This window comes from Pezoporus occidentalis, unplaced genomic scaffold, assembly GCF_034315485.1.
Source record: "Pezoporus occidentalis ecotype Australia unplaced genomic scaffold, CSIRO_AGI_Poc_V1 ctg77, whole genome shotgun sequence".
In the NCBI taxonomy this organism is placed as follows: Eukaryota; Metazoa; Chordata; class Aves; order Psittaciformes; family Psittacidae; genus Pezoporus; species Pezoporus occidentalis.
Genome location: NW_026916126.1, coordinates 385,781 through 407,330, shown reverse-complemented (window position 1 = coordinate 407,330; position 21,550 = coordinate 385,781). Strand labels below are relative to the sequence as shown.

General features: G+C 40.4%; 1 long non-coding RNA gene across 4 annotated transcripts; it reads left to right on the top strand.

Annotated features, from left to right (window-relative positions):
* Positions 1 to 2,018: 2,018 nt before the first annotated feature.
* On the top strand, positions 2,019 to 20,482 carry LOC134155357 (uncharacterized). Of its 4 annotated transcripts, none has more exons than XR_009961520.1 (4): positions 2,019 to 2,124; positions 11,430 to 11,532; positions 15,217 to 15,305; positions 20,398 to 20,482. It is a non-coding gene; the product is annotated as an uncharacterized LOC134155357 (long non-coding RNA). The 4 variants fall into 4 exon arrangements; XR_009961522.1 differs by having other exon boundaries at positions 11,417 to 11,532; XR_009961521.1 differs by lacking the exon at positions 2,019 to 2,124 and having other exon boundaries at positions 11,087 to 11,532; positions 15,163 to 15,305.
* The last annotated feature ends 1,068 nt before the right edge of the window (positions 20,483 to 21,550 follow it).

Genomic DNA, 21,550 nt, shown 5'->3' with positions numbered 1-21,550 from the left:
AACTGTCTGAATGGGTAATAATGTGCAAAGGAAAGTGTCTCACACTTCCCACAGTACAAGGTGGGGGAAGATCTACCTTTGCACTGTTCTGCTTGGAAAACAGTTGTAAAAGGGAGCTTGAAGCAGGTCATTCACCTAGTTTGCAGATAGGCACCTGGCTTTCTGTGTATAGCCAAAACTCAGAGCGTGCTTGTTACTGATGTTAGACATCTCAGAAAAGCCCCCATAAGCACACTTTCACACGCTCTCTGGTAAACCAAGGATAAAGCAACCGGAAAAAGTAGGAAGCCCTAACCTTTTGTATTCCCCTTGGACAAATTATCTAAAATCTGGAAGTCTGATGCCGTCCACATCCTTTGCTGGAGTCACACCTGAGTAGCATCAGAAACTGCTGCAGTCCAGTTGAAGGCAGGGCTTTCTACTTTGTTGCTTTCCCCTGATTTATTGGATAGTTTATGAGGCATCCAAAATTTAACCCTTGGGACCACAGGCACTCAGAAGTACCCTTTTGTGGATCTCTTCTGTGCACAGTCACATACTATTTTCAGGGGAACTAGGCCAGGCTTTTGCAGTGGTTAGAGATGGTGCACATGGTTTATGCAGCTATTGGATGATTTTTATTCTCCCCCAAGAAGTGGGATAGCTGAATGGCTCTCTTTAGTCACAGAAGTAGTAATCCTAGACCACACAGAAGTAGGCTGAGCACTGAACCTATGTATTTTCCTCCTTCTATACAATCTGGGTGTTGAAAAGCAAACTGTCATATGCTAATGTAATGTCGCACAGGTGCATCTTGTAAGAGGGCCTGATTCTGTCAGTGTGTCATAAATGTTCTGATCTTAACACAGATGTGAATATTTGCCTTGTAGCAGCATATGTAAAGTAATTACCTAATCCCCCATTAGCCTAGGCAGGAACTCAGGACTTAACTGGTTACAGCAGGAAAATGCTGTGCAGAACCAGAGCTATGTTTCTAATGAGATGTGTATCTGATCAGAATTACCGGTCTAGTTGAGATTATGGATCACTAAACCAGTGTTTACAACCCAGTCACTTCAAGTATGAGTTATTTTGTTAAGGCACCTGTACTGGTGAAGGGAAATTGATTGCCAGGGAATTGATTTGCTGATACTTATTTTGCGATGGTCAGATTCATGAGTGGTTGGTGAGTCTCAGTTGATCAAGATGGGGTTTATATGTGAAGAAATTAATTCTTTCTTATTTGCATTTAAGCAACTGTCATTGCTTTTCCAATAGATAACTTCCATTTAAAATCAATTACTCAGTTGACTCCTTTATCAAATAAAACTCTTTATTTGCTTATATTCTCCTTGTCACTGTCACTGGGCAATTGTTTTCAGCTAAAATTGCATTTAATGAGACTACAGCTGTAGTATAAAGACACTCTGACCAATCAATTAAAGTCCCTTCCTTCTGCTTCTTGCGAAAGCTAGAACTCAAGTGCTATTGTGAGACCTTAGCAGGCAAACTTGAGAATCCAAAGGAGGCTTCAGTAAACTGAAATCTTCTTATAATATTTTTACTGATACAAATACACTATGCTTCCCAAAGAGTAAAATCTATGCTCATTTTCTGGAAGACATTATGCTAATGGTAAAAATCACAAATGAAAGCACATAACAAATCACTTCTGATATCACAAGGGCTGAGATTCAGAACTTATTTGTCAGAACACCTGCAATCTGCAATTACAGAAGCTGCCTGCAATGCAGTGGGAACCACTGCATTGTTACGTCTTTGATTCAAGAACAGAATCTTCCACAAAGTTTAACACATCAGTAAGATTTCTACTATGTATGAACTGTATCCTGCTACTTTTTAACCATTCCTGGTAAGAAAAATCCTGAAAATGTACACTAAGTCAGTTGTTCAGTAATCAGAGGATTGATTAATTCCTACCCTTAAGTAGTTGCCCTGACAGTTCCTGCATCATTCTTCAACAATTAGAGGTCCAGAGGTTAACTGAGGATTTAATCAACTTGTTATAAATGCATGGGGACAAATCCTGTTCAGTGGCTTATTCACTGACATGCCGGAATGAATAAAGACATCAGGTTCTGCCCATCATCATAGGGACCGAATGAATGGCCGTTCAATTCAGTGGTGAGCAAGCTTTGCTACAGCAGAAGGTGCTGAATCAGACCTTTATCTCAGAATAAATTAGCACCAGGCAAGGGAGTTGGGGAATGCAATTGCCAGTTTAAACTGTAGCATAATTTTTATTTCATTTGACAGCTTTCAAATCATACATCCCGTAACATTTTGTAAAAAAAAGCAAGACCTGACTGTCATACCACGGTCCTGGAAATGTCTCTCAAATAACACCAGAAATAATTAGAAAGTGTGAAAGTATAATTTGCACTAAGAAAAAATAAATTAGGCTATAGTGATCAAATTTTCTCAGTGTCAACATGAAAATCAAGGTCAGAAAACTGAGACAAACATCCTTAGCTATCTTTAACAGAAGGGCTTTTTTCCTTGTAGTACTGCCATAGTAAAACAGATGCTAGAAATTCTCAGTCCAAAACTCTTTGCTTTTCATCCAGTTTTAAAGCTGTGGTGGCTTTCCAAGTTAAACTCGCAAAGGGGAAAGAAATATGCTGGTGTTTTCATTGTAATATGAATTTTCCATTGAAGATGTGGTTGAATTAGCAGTTCATTTTTTAACTATTGCTTTAATTTGCTCCTTGTGGTCAATCCCTTTTTTCTTTCTATAAAAATCATGCCCTAGTCCTATGCCTTTTGAGACAGCTCAATGAAAATGTTTTAAAAGGAAGGGAACTGTCTAATTATGTGTCTATAAAGTGGCTAGAGAGCTTCATTTGTTTGGAATAAAACAAATAAGAGAAAATGTGGAGGAATGTGCTGCTGAATGAATGAGGACATACCCATTTTGTTCCCATAAATGGGCAGTAACATTAAGGTGTTGGAAGTGATTCTAAGTCTAGACATCCATTATAGTTTTTGTGTTTTCAACCCCCTTTCAACTTGTGCCTGGAGTAACTGATGTCTTCACACACTGTGACATTTAAAACAAAACAGAAGGAAACATCCCCCCCACCCCACCCCCCTTTCCTCTTTAGTATATGGAAAGTAAAGAGAATTTTGTGCTTTTTGATTATAAACTTCCCACAGCTTAATTTTCCAGGAGGTAACTCACAAGGAATTCAAGGCTGGTGGGTCCTCTTTATTTGGACAATCAGTATGGAGCTGTAAACTTAATGCCAATATTGAACACTATGAGTATGTGAGAGGGACAAATGCAACTTACGTTCCTTTTCTTTTACAGAAGGTAATAGAAACTAAAAGAGGGCTAAGCCAATGGCATACTGGAGAGAGAGGAAGCTGGCAGGAGGAAATAGAGAGAAGGTAGGAGACCAAGACCCCTATCTGAAGCTAAATAGCAAAGCAGTGAATTCATCTCACTGAAAAGTTGGAGAGGCCAGTAACGCTGTGGGCTGTGAGAAGAGAGGAGTAAGGGCTCTGAGGAGCTAAGATTACTTTTCCCTCTGTTCACAATAATAGTTGTCACCTCCCAAAGAGGGAATGTCGGACAGCAGCTGCATTTCAGCTCCTTCCAACCTATTATATCCCAGGATATGGCTACTATATACATATTGTATGCCAAGGCAATATGAAGAAACCTCAGATGCCCTGTGCAGACCCCAATGAAACAAACATTTCAGTACACTTAATGAAGCTAAGGCTGTTCAGAAACAGCAGCAGCTGTGGGAGACTCAGAGTGAAAGTAACCACACAGCAAATCTTAAAAGAGTCCTGTGCCTTCCCCCAGGGGATGCTTTCCCCAGGCTGCAGTATGGACACTAGACCATTACTAATGAAACAAGACTTTGTAGTGATGCCTGGATAAAGTTGCCTGCGGGCTCTGATTTCTTGCTTAAGGCAGCACCAGAGGGAGCCCAGATAAAGTTGTCTGGGTGATTTGACTGGGTGTTTTCACAGGTTTGGGTTCTTTTCAGTTCCATTTAGAGTCTACATTTCACAGACGTTTAAAGTTTCCTGCAATCTGCAATAGTGCTTCATTTCAGGAGCTCTCTTCCCTAATAGTTGTGCACGCTCAGAAAGCTTTCCTTGACTGGACTGCACTGCAATTTTTAAAGTATTCTTAAATTCAGTTTGTGCTTGGAAGTTATTTCCTTTCCCTTAGTGTGCAGTCGCCAAAGAGGAGCATGAAGAAAGAGCCGTATAAGGGCCTGATTGCCCTTATGCCATGCCTGAAAACAAAAGTTAACAGACTTCAGATAATTTACTCTATGGGTACACAACACTTGTTCAACACCCCTGATACAACATTTCATCTGGGAAAAAACAGGACAGTGCTCTAACAACAAAAGAAAACTCCACACTGCGATAATTCATGAAGTGAAAGGCATCATTGCCAGGTTAAAAATAAACTTTGCAAGACAGACATCTGCTACCTCTTCTATCATCCATTCTAAGGGATAAGAGTTTCTGCATTTATAATTGCATGCATAGGTATATATGACCTTGACAAAATTCAGCCTCTTTTACTTTTTAAAACTTCATTGAACTTCCTGATACTGATGCATTTTAATACTATCCAAATCCATTATATCTTAATCTAAATTTTGTCGAATACACTTGCTGTACCAAAATATGCCTTTATATAAAAAGTCAAATAACCTTGAATCCTGAATGCCATCTCAGAAGTACTTTAGTACTCAGAAGACACTGATTCTGCAGCCCCACCTTTTAGCCTGTGTGAATTCCTTCTTGACAGTCAAGAAATAGATATTCAGGAGTTTTTTTTCTGAAGGGTATCCCTAATTTCTGGGACTGCATAAGTGTGTGAAAGCTAGCCACTCCTCTGGCAATGTCCCTTCAGCCATATTTCTTACCCAGGAACCCTCCTCTGGCCCTTGTAGTCCATAGGTTCAGCTCCCAGCTCTCTCTCCCCTTTATATTTTCCCCAAAGGAGCTGAATTTGAACCAGATTCTGTTCTGTTTTAGTATAACTGCTTGGATATGAATGATCATTCACAACTGTTACTGGTTTAACCAGAAGCAACTGTGCCCTCATGACTGGTGATTGTTATATTATTTGACTGCAGTAAGCACAGCAGAACTCCAGGAGCAATGACTCGTCTCATTACAGCCAAAGGGTTTTCTTGTAGATAAAAAGGTTCAAGACTGAGATGCAGATTTTTGGCCAATTAAGGTCTTGGTTCAGTATCAAATTTGAGCAGGTACTTCATGTGTACTTAATGTATTGTCTTGTTGAACAAGACACGAAAGCCTGTGACCCTCTCCACGGAAGCTAACTCTATAGCAATATACACCTAAATGCTTTGCTAACTATGTGGGCATCAAATCGTCTTTATATATTTATCCATATCTGGGCTTCCCAAGCTGTAGAAAATGAATTAATTTGAACGTGTCAGAGGTGCATGTAGGAATTTAAAAAGAAATCTGTGGGGAGATAGCTGTGGTACTCAGACCCTGGTGGTAGGAAAGGAAAATAAAAATGTTGGAAGGTGGCTGATGACATCTGAGAATAGACTTTGCAGTGAAGATGTGAGATCAGCAACCTTATCTGTGTGCTGGGACTAAAGAGCTTGAGGCTGCTCAGCACAACAACAGCATGCTCCCAGTGATCCTCCTAAGCCAAAAGCCAGTAGGGTTTAATAAACAAGGGGCTCCCAAAGCCCTTCTTTCTCTGTTTTCAGAATGCTGCTCTGAGAAGTTTCAGAAGCCATTTATTTTATTTGTGTTGAAGAAACCAACACATTAACATGTCAGTGAATAATATACCCTGCTTCTTGCTACCGCTGCATGACAGAAAGAGGATGACTGTGTACCTACCACCTTTGGGGAATTTTCCTTTTCCCACCTCTGAGCTTGGAAGATGCTGAGCACTTCTAACAGGCCCTGGGCAAACCTGACTCTCCCTGAACTGTAACCATGTAGTCCTGTACTATAGTATTGCCACTGCGAGTCACAGGCCATAAGATCAGTACCAAGTCTGCAGTCTGCAAAGCCTCAAGACTGAGGTCTCTCGGTCTTGCTCCTCCTGAGCAGCATCTTGACCTGCCTGCAGCTTTCTTTTATTTGGTCTAACTGTGGCAGCAGTTTCTTTAATTGACTGGATGTCTGCGGCTAATTTGTTCTACTTTTGTTTATCTTTGTGCACCACCCTCAATGTACAACACCCTCAGCATGCTCCTGAGATGATCTAAAATGCCCATACAGGTTGGAGCACCCACCAATAGTGCTTTTCCACTAGGACCATTTTCCTAAGAGAATTTCCCTTTTGAACTACTCCTGGGGTCATCTCTGGGCTTTCCACTTCTTGTTAGCCTTTGAGGTTGCAAACTCATCTGTTTAGCTGACTGTCTTGTCTAGCCACTGACTCCTCAGCTATGTACAGAAACTCCCAAGGTAGTTATTTTGCCATTCCAACTGTTCCACTTGAAATGGTTAAATTTTGGGGATTTCTTCTTTGTTTAGAAATGCTGAGTCAGTGGTTTACTTATAACAATTTATAACAATAAATTACTTCAAAGGGTGAGCAACATTCCACTCACTAGCAGGAGAGTATTTGCAGCATTTTGGCAAGCAGTAAACATAAACTTTTTTGCCAAAGTTTAAAATACATCAAGCCATCTCTGAATGAAGTGATTGGAAAAGAGCATGTGTTTTTAAACTCTGCATCAAGTTAATACTCTGTTTTAATCTTAAAGACTGTTTGAGGAGGAGAGTGTGTTTAAATTCCATGCAGGTTAAAATTCATATCCCATGTTTTAGGAGTTTTTGTATAGACTACATACTGGTAAGTCTTACAAGCAATAGGAGATTTAGAACACAAACCAAAAGAAAAGAGACTTGTGAAGCAAGGGAGTTTAGCTTTATGAAGGGACTTTTCAGACAGAAAAGATTAGCCTACAGAAAGGCAGAAACCTAAAATTAAGTACTTTGTTAATGTTAGTAAAAAAAAAGTCTGCTGGTGATTTGTGGTTAACTAACTGAGCACTGAGGCATGCAAACTCAGTAAAAAAGATGTGGTTATAAAACAGGTCTCTGTTGGCAGAGTTATTTCTGTTTTCACAAAGCTAATGGATAGCAGAGATAATTATTTGCTGCATAAAGTGCTGTCTAAGCTTCAACAAGTTTATCCTCACAGCTCCAAAAGTTAGCATGGAAATAGGCAGTTAATGACTGAACAACCCAATCTGCTGGAGTTCCTGTTTAGTGCTATGTCCCCTCACAGGCAAGACAGCAGAGGGATGTAGGACTGGCTTCAGAAACTCTTGATTCCCTACCTTGTGCTAAATCTCCGCTTCTAAAGAGGGTGAGAAAGGGACTGGCTGTATTAGCTTTTACCTTACTGGAAGGTGTGGGGGGTGGGGCTAGACAGCCAACTGTCTGAAATTAATCCTGTTGCCTTGTATTTCCATTTATTTCTCTGTGTGTTCTAGTTATTGCAGAAACTGAAAGCTTTCAGGCTTTACAGTTCAATGGTAACTGTATTAGCAGTGGTGCTGACATCACTTTGCTGACATTTAGCACTTACTTCGATAACTTCTTTTAGAGGCTGTGGAAAAAGTTAGCTTTAAATTTTTCCTCATGGCTTCTTTTTCTTATTACTTAACACATCCTCGTTCCTTTACTTACAGGAAGAGCGAGGCAGATCCGGCTAGATAGAGATTGTGATTTTGCTAAAGATTATAGATAGGTTTTTGTCATCTTATTTCTGACTACCTTTCTTCAAGCTATCCCAAGTCAGTTACCCATGAGCAGTAGACCAAACATGGTTCTTCTTGTCCTGAAGCTATGTGAATCCTACCATGCTCATGTCACAGCTACTTGAATGGCTTTATGGAGGCATTTTGCACATATGCAATTTATCCATAGGTTGTTTGAAGGCATGATTCAGGAGAACTCTAAACCAACACTTAGTTATGATGAAACCTTAATATAACAAGTCAATCAACAAACATTAGGGAAAAAGCTTGTAAAGACAGGAGAGGAAACCATGTTTCTCCCAGTTATTCAAGCAGGAAACACCAAAGTGAACTCTAAGCAATTGATCTAAGCTAGAATATGATGGAAATGCTATATATCAGCCCAAGATGTTTATAAGGCCAGATGTTTATATTTACATGGAAGAAGCTATATGATTTGCTGGAACATGGCCACTAATTAAGTTTTATTTCATAATTACATCTTTAAAATGACTTACTGGCATTTAGTTTTATGCTAGCTCCAAGATAATGAACTGAAGAGTCTTTTATGCATAAGAATTCTGGACAAAGAAACAAAAAAGCAAGAAGTACAATGTAACCTTAGAATTAGAAAGACTTTTTCATTACTTGTGGTTAATTATCTCCAGAACTGCCAGCTCTATGCCATTTGGACAAAGAAGTGGAAATTTGTTTCCTCTTCCATGAAACAAACACTGCATTTATGCCTCCTGAATATAGAAACAGGTTTTGCAACCCTAATTATAAACAATTCTTTATTCCAGTTCAGAATCTATAATCTCTTCTGTAACAAGAAGTAGCGTCACTAACAAATAGACTGATCCCATACTGAAAACTTCAACATTAGTGTTAGAGAAGGACACCATACACTTTGATTTTGGAAGGGCAGTCTGACACTGGTATCCTAGATTGAAAATGAAACCATGCTTTTTAGAAATACTCCTACTGTGCTTTAAGGTGATGCTCGAGTCACCAAGAAGGAAATAGTTTTTCAGAATAGGAGATTTGCTGCTAAAAGTCAGGAGAAGAAACTATCTGCTTTCTTCTTTCTGTTTTATTCTTCACAGGAATTATAATTATCACCTTAAACTAGACTGGCTCCTCTTCCATCACCAGGTATTTTTAGCTATTTACCACGGGAAGTGTTACAGGTCATAACAAACTTTGGGGTCTGTGACACCATGTATCAGGAGAGCTGGCTGGTAATTTTCTACTAACATTGTATTTCTGTGGAGAAAGCTTAATTTTCCTGATGTTTTCCTATATCCCAGCAGACCATTCCAAATCAAATGTCTCATTGTGGTTGGCTTTGAGGTATTAGCTACAAAATAAGCGCCTTCCTGGCAGCCAGGTTTTGGCTGAAGCCCAATATGAGAGGGGTGTAATAGGAAGGCCTGTTGGATCAAGCAGATCACAGGTGAGTTGAGTTTGGAAACAGCCCACCTGTGAATGCCAGCAGGGCTTAGCCATGGGATAAGTGCCCAGACCTGTCAAGACTGCACAGGACCTCTAAGCACAAAGGGAACATTTTTGTAAGAAATAACAGCATTTCCAAGAGCAGGCTTCAATGGAGAGGGTCTCTGGGGGCAACCTAGGCTGTGGTACTTGTCCTGTATGACTCCAACCCTGGGTGACTTGTCCCTGCTCCTACACAGTCAGAGCAGAAAGTGGTTTTACGGACATATAGCCAGTCTTTTGCCACAAAGCTATCTCCTGTTCATTTGTTTGTCCTAGAAATTAAAGAACTGCATTTGTGGCTGTACATAAAAACCATGGGAGACAGAAACCTTTGCTACTTCTTAAAGAAAGATTTGTGTTTTCCTTACAGTCAACCTAAATTTTGCTTCATCCCCTTCCACCCCTTGCAGCCTCCTCCAGCTCTGGCTGCCCTTTGCTTTCTGTAGGCTCCATCCCATCTCTGACTCTGCCTATAGCCGTGCAAGTTAAAGTCCCTACACTTTTCCTCACTAACTGGTTACTCTGTCCTTTGTGTATTGATATTTGCTAGTGTGGCCCTGCCGAGTACAAGCATACAACGTCCTGTGTAATGGCATTTAAAGGCTTCCCCACACCAGGCTTGCTACATCTGTGCCACCTTCTGGATGTTCAGTGAATCATGTTTATCCCGGAGCATGTCTGGCAGTTGCATGTTCTGACTAACGTGTAAATCTCTTCACCAAATGTTACCACTTCCTGAAATCAGTAAAGGGCAGATTAATGATATCGGGAGAGGGACAAGGGTTTAGGGCCAGGGTCACAGCTTCAGATGTGTTTCCTTTGTTTACTGTCTGTATACTAGGAAAAGTGATTGCTCTGCTGCTCGGTGAACTGTCACTTCCACGCTAAGAATAGTTACTGAATTTAGCAAAAAAATCCTTTTTAATGAAGAACCTAATTTCCCTAATTTAATAATTGCTTTTTTTATGCAGTGTACACCTGTTTAGAATTTTCTCAGGTTTGGGGTTTTTTTTTGTCTGCAATATGTTTAAGTTACAATTTCCTTTCCAGTATTTTCTCATCTTTTATGTCTGGGTTTCATGTCACTATTTCTTCAAGAACTATAGCTCACTTTCTTTCAACTGTTTTAGCTAGAACTGTATCTGAATAATGTACAATTTATGATTTCCCTAGATGATGAAAGCACATCCTCATTTTGGTCATTGTTCTGCTATTATTTATATATAAATTTAAATAAAATAATACTGTATCTTTCTTTGATGAAAACTAGCTAGAATTCTTCAGTAGTCTCTCTGGTATAAAGTCCAGAATTAGTGAGGACTTCAGTCAATAAACAACTTCTTTCTTGCATATTTAAATGTTAGCAACATGTTTAAATGACTTGCTAAATCACAGCCTGGATAGCAAACTCAGGGAGATAATTTCAGTTTCAGACAGGGAATGAATAATACTAATTACTTAAGGTTTCCACTTAATCTCCTCCAGAAATGCAAATAATTCATAGGAAAACCAGAGAAACAGGAGGCTATTTTGTTATTTTAAATGCTGTATTCAACTAGGCAGTTTTAGCCTGATCAATGAGGCTGTGGTGCTGTATAATTCCTTGATTTCGAAGTCAAACACTAAACAATTTGTTTTTAGAAATTAATACCATAATTGCCACAAGCTGAGACTTCTTAAGAAGTTGGCTACCTCAGATATTAAAAATAAACATCTAAAGAAATTAAGCTTTCATTGCCAGCAAGCAATTACAGTAACTTACTGTTGAATGGTACTTTCATAGACTGATATTTACAATCAGCTGGGAAAAAAAAATATTTTCACTCCATCATAGATTCAGATTATGGCCAGGAATTAAAGTGTTGAAATTCTTCAATAAGAACAGATTCCAGAAATGAGAACAATTCATACTCAAGCTCATATTCACCTGCAAAGACTCAGAATCCTGCATCCTACTTATTGTACTTCACGGATGAAGGTAAAGATGTGGACATAAAACACTCCTGGCCCAAGTCCTGGATCTCAAGTTCAAGGGTGGACAACTACAAGGTTCAGGACACCCAGAATGATCCTGCTGTTGCCAAGTTTGTTGGTATCTCAACCAAAATCCCAAACCTTCCCTTCACTTGTCAGGAGCCTAGACTGAAAAGTAGAATTCAGTAAATCATACAGCTAGTTTTCAAATTGTCATCCAGTCTTTATTTACAGAGAAGAGTACCATTGTTTACCATCTTTGAAGAGCAGACAGTTCCATGGACATTTCGGGAAAAGTTGAAGCACGGGGATGTATCACCATCCTAGCAATGCATAAGTGAGTACACCTAACAATCTCTCCTCAGAGTCCATACCAGCCTGAGATTCATTTTAGCTAAAATATCCAATAAACTGTATAAACTGGTGATCTTTGCTCTCCCCAGATTCTGTGCAGACAGGAAGCTCCAAGGGACAGTCAACTCTGCCTAATGTAGACATCTACCTCACTGGCAGTTTACCAGCCTAGTCTAGAAGCTTGAATGGTAGTTGGCAAAAGCAAGGTGGAATGGGACTTTTACCTTGTAAAAATTTCACCTTGAAATTTTAAAGCTTTGAAAAGATTAAATTGCAAAAATAGAAGAATAAATGTTGGTGCAAATCAAGGAAGTTATTACCCTTTCAAAGCAGTCTGGAGAACTCAAAAGAAGGCAAACAGAGAGAACTCCCATCTTCTCCCCTGTGAATTAGATTCACAAAACCAAGCTGACTGTACCCCCTTAAAGGAATGGGAATCCTCCTGCTGTGAATTATATAATGTCTCTACCTAAAGTGAAATAGTCCCAGTTAGCAATCCACCATTATGATTTCTGTTGTTCTAAGTGTAACTATAATCCATCTCTCTCCAAAATTAGTAATAAACTTCTGGAAGGAGGACTGTAAACATTCAATACTCAGCCACCTTCATTGTTCTGTAAAAAGACATCTTTAGTCTAATGACCTGGTCTAGCATGTTTATGGTGTTGCTCCCAAATCCACTTTGTGTTGCTAACAGATGATTATTTCTGTTTCTTTTTGCTGGTTATTCATTATTTCTCACTAGTTGATGTTAAGCCCACAGACGTTTGGATGAGAACTCTGGTAGATTTGCTTTAGGTTTCCAAGCAAGTGTTATAATCTCCTGAATACCCTTTTATTGTCAGTATACATGAAAAAAACCACCTGTGCAGCTAACTTATGCACGTTCTGCAGTAGAGATCCACGTTTTTAAGACCCATGCAGCAGGCATCAGTCTGGTCACATTTGACTAAACACAGAGAATCAAATGTCTTGCTTATGTTCCCACGTTAAGGGCTTGATCCTGCGAGGAGGCAGGCATACCTTCACATGCACTGCAGTCAAATAAAGTATGAGCTATGCTTAAGTAAAGGCTCAACCCAATTTAATCTTTCTCTTAGCTTAAAATGCCCAGAGCACTAGTGAACTATGGGAGAGAGAAAATGTGAAATATTTATGAATGAGAAGCATATATTCTTGTCATGGAAAGGTTTACATTTGTGTCTGAGTAACCAAAAAGATCAAAGTCACAATAAGCAACCACTCTTCTCTAAGAAACCCAGGCGCATGAAGGGGTTTCTTGCATTGGTGGGAAGGGAAGGTTTGGTTGTGGCGCAGGAAGACAGTTCCTGAATTAGGTTCATCATTGCTTTGTTCCTCAGGGAGCCCTTTCTATCGAGGCATATAGTTTGTCGGGTCCTGCCTGCTTTCTACAAAAATAGAGTGCATTAAGCAAATGTACAAGGCAGAAGCTGACCCAGCGGTAACTTCAAGCCATCCTGATTAGCAAATAAGTCTTTATCTTCATGTGTGAATCCAAATGCAAGGGCAGTTCTACACAGCGCAAGTTTAGTAAAAAATGACCAATATTTAGTAGAAAATGTAGAATTTAAAGTCAACAGTCATACTGCTCTTATTTCCAGAAGGTGAACATATGTATATGTAGAACACTTGCTATATGCACGCTGATAAATTCAAAGTGCCCAGGACCATTCTCTGGAACCAGAGGTAAAAGACAAGGAAAAGCCACATTTGTTTAACCTCAGCCTCTCTGCCAACTCAGCTATATGCAAACTATATATTGGGAACTGCCTCCGGGACATGCTAACTTCCAAAAGAGGACCAAGAGACCTCTGGGAAAGCCCTATCTAAGACTAAAACCATATTAGGGGCTGCTCAAAAAGTCATACTGAATAGGAGAAAAATTTACAGCATCTGAGAAGGTTTCATGGCACTTTTTAATTTACTGATAGAAATGTGGCCTCTATAGAAAGACATGCTTAGTGAACTAATAAAAAAATACACCCCACAAATTTAATGTTACAGAAGGGTTTACAACAAGAGAGAAATACATAGCAGGAGTGACACTTAAACTGGATTTGAAGGGATTGGTTTTGCCTCTTTTTAGCTTGAATATCTAGTGTAATTTCCTTTCAATGATTTTTTCTTCACATGAAAGATGAGCTTCTGAAGAGAAGTCTGTTGTAACTGGAAACAAATTTTACATGCTTCAGCATACTGAAATCCTTTGACTTTTCAGTATAGAGAAAGAGAAAAAGAGATATATTCCATGCAACTTAGCAGATTCCAGTATATGTCCCTCCAAGATTTGCACACCTGGCTAGCTGGCCATCCATGCTGTAAACATTGGGTTTAAAATGTCTGCCTCTCTTGGTTAACCCAGCAGAGGTGGAGTAATTAACTACCTGGATCTGCTGTTCTCCCAGATATATAGTTCCCAGCTTAAGTTTCCATTGGTTTACTGCGATTTGGAACAAGCCCTGCAACAACAACAAAAAAAGTCTGCTGTGTCTCCTATCAGGGCAGACTTCTATGCAGTCACAGAAAAAGAGTGGCATATTTTATGATGAAAACCTTGTAATGCAGCATGCATATATACATACAGAGGTGAGGTTTTATTAAGACCTTCAACTACTGGGTAAGATCCAGAGAAAATCCTGTTTAGCAGCTACGGCTAAGGCTACTAAGGAATTCTTGTGGGGACAGGCTTTTAAAGCACTGCTATTCCATTTCTGACATGGCAAAGTATGCCAGAAATGGCACAGTCTATGCAGAACAGGGAAACAAAAGCAGCACCTGGACCTCCCAATGTCCTTCTCTATAAGCTCTGATGGCTCAGTAGAAATAAGAGCAAGTCAGATGAATTAAGTACTCCTTTTATTTTTCTTTTTAAAAGCTAGCTACTGATTCATCTTTCTATAGCAAGCATAAAAGTTTGTGTAAACTTGTGGAGAGCTGAAAGATTCCCATTTTAATAAAAGTATTTTTTTTCCTTACCTTTTTAGTCAAAATATCTGGAAACTGAAGAACCCATTATTTCCATAAACACTCCCTCCTTCTGCATTGACTAGTAGCTGGGGGATGAGACTATTTCTTGCATCCATTCTTAAGAATTTATAATGGAAAAAACACATGCACACATAGACATACACATAATGTACATCTTTCATGCATAAACACACTCTGCAATGATCAGAGAAGATACAGAAGTACCAACAGGATGGTTTTCAAATCTCAGAACATTTATTTCTCACTGCAGCTTGAAGTGGTTCCCCCACAACACCAGTCCATGTAGATGCAGTTAAGTGACTTTGTACACAGTTATACAAAGCAGAGGCATGAAAAGTTGTTGTACCCCAAATGAGGGAGTATGCTGTTTCTTTCCACTTTGGATTACACCCATTCATTGTTTTCAAGACAGTGGCATTTGGCTCTGGTAGTAGTAACAGCATCATTAACAAATCTGAAGCAAGCAAAGCAAAACTTGCTGTTGTTTTCAATAAGGTTTCACATTCTCTCCCCCCTCTCCCTAGGAATTCTCTGCTAATCACAAATTGCTTTTCTATCTGATAAATAAAATCGATTTCCCTACTTGTTTATGTACATGAAACAGACTGATGATAAAAATCTTATGTGCACCACTCAGCTGCTTTTCTTGCTACTCCAGGGCTGGCAGGATCTGAATTGCTGTTGTAACCACTGACAGAGCTCTTGTCAGAGAGGAAAAGTTACTTATATCAAAGCAAAGTCTGTAAGGTAAGACAATCTACCCAGAATGCTTAGATAGCACTGTTCATCTCTACAAGAAAGCTTCAAAGTATGAGAGCAAGCTATGAGACTGAGAAAAAGAATTTGGTAGTTTTTGAAGTTTATATAAGCCACAGTAAAAGAAGACTTAGCTAATCAGCAATGAGGGTAGAAATGTATGGGCCACCAGTTGGTGAAGAGCATCAGTCTGTGTCAGCATCATGGAGTGCAGTGCAATAAAAGCAAAACAGCTGCTGCTGAAAACATACACATTCATGAAAATTTAAGCATCCATGTGCATCTTCTGGTTCAAAGCAGCCTGTTTTGACAGAGAATTTTACAGTGTCTTATGGGTGGTGTTATTATTACTATTACTTTGCTTTTAGGGTCTTTTCCTAAGGATTCAAAAGACTATCTCTTGACAGCTTTTCTACCTAGTTACTGACCCAGCTGGACATACTGGACAGAATCATACACATGACTTAGGCTTCAGAGCATTTTGGCTTTGCAGTAATTTTGAAGACTTTTCTGGTTTTCGTCAGCATCAGTTTAGGATTGACTGCTGTATTTTTTGAGTAGCAATAATAATAACAACCACAACAAAAATAATAATAATAACAATAATAATAATGAAAATTCCTCTTTTCTATTTATACTGTAATGTTTCCAGAAAGGAGAAAAAGAGGCAACATTCATTTCTTTTTTCTCATTATGTTTTTCTCCCTCTGTACACAAAGTGCTCATGATCATCTCTTAAATGACCTGAAAAACATCTTGGCAAGTTTATGGCCAGGCCAAGCACTGGTATGTTTTCAGCAGAGAAGGAAGAAGACCAAAGAAATAGCCACAGAAGGAATAAAGAAGAGCTGTGATATTGCAAAAACAAACAAAGCAGCTGAGAGAAACAGTCCCTGCTGTCCAGACAAAGAGTGAAGTGTAAATAATACCTCTCACACAGGAGGAGTCTGCTGCAGAGTGAACTGCAGCAGGCACTGAGCAAAACAAAGCTCTTACCTGAGAACTTGAAAAACTCCACAACACCTAGGCTCTGGGAAAACAACCAGCAGGTTGTTGACAGGGAGGTCAGCATCAGAAATCCCCTTTTCCACCCAGTCTGAATATCTCCCAACCATTTTGTTTTCAACTAGTGTTAACAGTGACTCGGTTGCTTGAATCAGTGGGATGGAAATAATTTTCACCACTTTTGCAGACTTGCCTATCAGAACAGTACTTAGTGCCCTTATTACTTTTCAGTCTCCCTCATACTAACAGTTAAACACTTCTTCTCTGCCAACTGTGAAGAAGCCAGTTGCTGACAACCCACGTCAGTCACACATCATTCTGTGGCGCAGCTGGTTTCTGGAATTTTGCTTGTACCATTGGTAACATAGGCTCAGCTATAGCAGATAGAGCAAACAGATCTTGGGCTGCAATTGCTGTCTTATGCAACAGGGCATCTTATTCATGCTCAACAGATATTAACAGCATCATATGAAACACCAGAACTCTTTGGAGCACAACCACAGGGGAAGCAGTTCACACACCTTACGAGCTATGGTTTTACCACAATGGAGAGGTTCTGGCGTGTACAGCAATGGATGACTTTTGCAAAATTTCATTAGTACAAATGCCACTCCAAGGAGCTGGGAAGCTCTTCCATCATCCAAATGTATTCAACTGCAGAGGTAGTTTTGATCAACCTGAGAACAGAAAGGCCAAATTTTACAAGTAACTTTACCATCCTAAAGACACAAAATGCTATTAAATTTTTTAGTTTCTGACTCTCACAGGTGAGTGGGCTTGGTATCAAGGCCCTCCCTACACAGCATAGGGAGGTACAGTCCTGCTGAAATGGACAGTTTCCAGTGTAATGGCCTCACAGAAGAAGTCGCATGGGGCCCCCAGCGCCACACAAGGATCTTGTAGATCTGTCTCTTGCATAAAACAACAGAGCCAGGCCAGTTTCTCTGAATCCAGGTGTTTCAGCAACTCAAGTCAGCACATTTAAGCTCTCGGTAGACAAAATGATCAGGCTTTGTTGGTAATAATAAGAGCTGCTCTAGCACTGCTTCGGGACCAAGCACTCGAGTAGCTATTTATAGATGTGAGAAAAGCAGCAATAGGGAAAAGGAGTGGGCAATATTTTTCATTTTTAAATTATACATCTGCAAAGTGATCTCAGGAGCTAGGAACTCACATTCTGTTCTCCTAACATGTGGTTTCATCAAGAAGTTTTAAGGACATGATAATCCCTTCATTCATAATTGTGCATTAAGACTAAAGACTAAATCTATACGTAATGCTCTGGATTTTCAAAGCCCTCAGTGACTCCTGGTGCAGTGACCCTTGCTATTGTCTTTTGCTATTGGGAGTGAACACTGGTCCTGTATAATGGTCAAGAAACACATGGAAATGATCCTGTCCTCAAGACCAACTCTCACATCTTGCATCTCCAGGCATTGGCAAGGTGCTCATGAGCACCCCAGAGCAAAACTGCGTTGCTCTAAACCAAAGTTGAAAAAGCAGCCTCCCAGAGATTGATCTGGTTAGGGGAATGGCAAGGGAAAACCTGAACTCCAAGGCACTTTGTCCAAGCTTTGGAGCCATCCAGTGGCACCTCCTATCTCATCTCACCACTCCCACATCTCTGCTGCCCACTGGGGTACTGCAGCATTTCCTCCCGCACCCTGACCAGTGCAGCACAATAAGGAGCTATATCCTCAGTACTTTCTGCGTTGGATGTGGATTAATTTGACCTTGCAGGCATCATGTCATCATCTCTTAACTTGCTTTGCTAAAAAAAAAAAAAAAAAGAAAAAAAAAAGAAAAAAAAGTGCCATACTGAGATACTGATGTAAAGCTAAAATCTGCCCATCATCCCCCTCACTTTAGGGTCAGAATATGGCTCCTTCACAGCCATCTTGATCATCTTCATACGTCAGTCCATTGGATGATACAGACATTCGCTGCCTATTACCTTTCCTGTGCAAATGGGCTACTTGGAAGTTCCTGTTGAACCTGTTTTCTTGTCATGAGCCTAGAGGGACAACGCAGGAGAGGGATGGAAAGAAGGACTTCCTTGTGTCTGCGGTTGGGCTTCCCCAGAATTTTCCACAGCAGGATTTCCCTCTCAGCCCCAGGTTTTAAGCACCCTGAGTGGAACCAGTTTCCAGTACAACTGTCAGCAGTTCAGGAATCAAGGAAAACACAAATCACTCCCTTTTTCCAGCTTATCAAAGGCTTTGGCACTTGGGGGACCTAGTCCGGTGTCGCGGTGTGTCCCCATCCCAGGGATGCGTGTGTCACTGAGGCTCAGCGGTCTCCATTCCGCGACGGCCGTGGAAGGGGGCCGGTGACGACCAGCACCCTCCTCCTGCGGAGATCCAGCAGTTGTTTCCACTAGATGGCATCTCCGTCCCGCAGACATCTCCGGCTCCCGGGGTGTTATCTAACCCTCCTGGACTTGCGCGGCTCGTAGAGCATCGTTATAGCATCTAACAACTAAAGACAGGCAAATATTTCATTGGCCAACATCAATTTCTGCTCCAGGATACCACAAAAAGAAAACAAAAAACACAAAATCAAAAGACTAGCAGCATTGGAGCATCTTCCCTGCAAACATCCCTTCCAAAACACTGTTACTGCTGTAAATGATCTCCCAGGGGCAGTGTTTGTTCTCACAGTATTTCAGCACATTTATTTCCAGTTGTACTTCCTGATTAGGGCAATCTTTTCAAGGCTAATAGCAATTTTCTTAAGATTTCTCATACTTACAGGTTAAACCATCAGGTCAAACAGTACCAAAACAAGGTATTGACTCCGAAAAATTCCATCTGCGAATCACATTATAACATGTGCAAGCTATATAGTTTGGATTGTGACTAACGTCATAAACAAAATAACAGCTGTAACAGACTTCTCCAAGTCTCCTGTGCTACAGCTTACTAGAAGCTTTGCTGTCTGAACCTTGAAATAAATGTCCAATCTGATGTGTCCGGAGCAACAAGAGTAGCTTCTCAAAACTGGGTCTGCAGCAGCTAATCTGTTTGCTTAGCACCAGGAGGGCTAAGGAGCCTTCCCTTACTTAACCAGGTTTATTAAAATACCTGCAGCTCAGCTGTGACTGATAGACAACACTATCCTAGAGCCAAAGGGATATGTTTTGGAGAACACTCTTAGGAACCAATGCACTGTGTGCCTGCCTCTCTCCTCTACCATAATATTTATGTGCTTTGGGTATCAGTGAAGTACAGCTCTACTAACAGAAAAGAAGATGGTCCAAAAAACTTGAAACAGATTCATTGAAATTACCTGTCAAGGTAGGATAACATATATAAAAACAACTCCCTAGTGCTGCCACACTGGACTACTCTTCAGTAGCAGTCCTTCTCAGGAGAGTGAAGGGGTTCTGATGTGAGAGAGACAGACAGATAGAAGATAGATACACACACAGACCTCATCTTATTAAATGGATTTTGGTGCTGTTCCTAAACTCCTCACCCTGATTCACTCCCTGGGCACTTCCTAAGTAGGAGAATAAAATGTCTGAACTTTTTTAAGGCAAATGCACCAGAAGAAACAGCAGGCATCAGCCCAATAGCTGGTGAAAGACAGCCAGATTTGTGCCTAGGGAACTCATCTGTTTCTGCAGCACTTTTCTGGAATCACTGCAGCTGCTCTAATTGGGAAAATGTGTCAGAGATGAGATTAGGTTGGTTTCCAGCAGAAGATAGCTCTTCCACTGGAAGGTGAATATGATGATAACAAGTCAATACATCATACCCATTGAAATTAACAGTATTTGAGTTAGACCAATTGTCCCTAAGAAAATGAACACAAGGAATAATGCAGATGCCATAATAATGTTAATCAAATGCAATTTTATACTGTAACTTTCTTCATAACCATTGCATGGCTAGAAGGTCGAAGAAGCAATATAGATGCAAAACCACAATGCTATGTCATGGTTGTTTAAGCACAGATTATAAACTATTGAAATGAAATATTGGATAAAAGTATTTTGATATCATAGCATTTCCACTGATTTAAGGAGTGTGTACTATGCAGAACCCTAGTACTCCCAGACTCTTTGTTCTTGCAGTTTGAGGGTTGAGAGTTACAACAAAAATATTGTGATGAGGAACAAACACTATCCAAACCTCAGATGCCAGGAGACAGCCAATGAAACACCACAGGTGAGTTGTTGAAACATCAGGCTGAAAGCCTCAGGGCCTGTGTTTAATTTTCTCAGGTGCCGCTGGCAGATCCTCATTCTTCAGGCATGCTTTTCCTACACATCTGTTCTGTTGTTTCCACCAGCACGTGGGATGTCCAGCACATCCAGGGCCCTATGGCTTTGTGTGACTCTGACTGATGGGCATCTCCCACACAAATTAGGTTGTTCTCCTGCAGTTTCATCAGATGTGAGGCTTATATGTTTTAAAGTGCAGAGGAGAAAAAGCTCATGCAGCAGCAAGTCGTTTTCCAATTGTAATCTCGAGGCCACAACAGATACGGAGCATGTTGTGAGCATGATGTTCCAACAGGCTCACACCCCTGGGAGAGGTGGAAGGTTATTCTGCCCTCTTAGTGCTAAAATTTTTCATCACTTCTACTGCCTCCAGCAGGGATCCAATGGATTAAGTATGAAGAGAAATATAAACCCACAGAGCTTACAACCTTGAGGGGTTATCTGAATTTGAAATCCTGGCAAATCTACTCTGTGCTATTATGTCACTAACATCACTGCTCAAAGAACACCTGCTTTAAAAAACTCTTTCTTCTGTGGGGATCTGTGGCTGTGCCCTGTGGAAAAGAACCTGGGAGTGCTGGTTGACAGCTGACTGAATAAAAGCTGACAACATGCCCAGGTGTCCAAGAAGGCCAAATGGCATCCTGGGCTTGTATCAGAAATAGTGTGGCCAACAGGACTAACAAAGCGATTGTTCCCCTGTACTTGGCACTGGTGAGGTTGCACCTTTAATACTGTGCTCAGTTCTGGGACCCTCACTGCAAGAAAGACATTGAGGTGCTGGAGCAGGTCCAGAGAAGGACAACAAAGCTGGGATTGTTTAACCTGGAGAAAAGGAGGTTCGGGGAGACCTTATAATTCTCTACCACTACCTGAAAGGAGCTTGTAGAGAGGTGGGTGTCAGACTCTTTTCCCAGGTAGAAAGCAGTAGGATAAGGAGAAACAGTCTCAAGTTGTGCTAGGGGAGGTTTAGATTGCATATTTGGGAAAATGTCTTCACTGA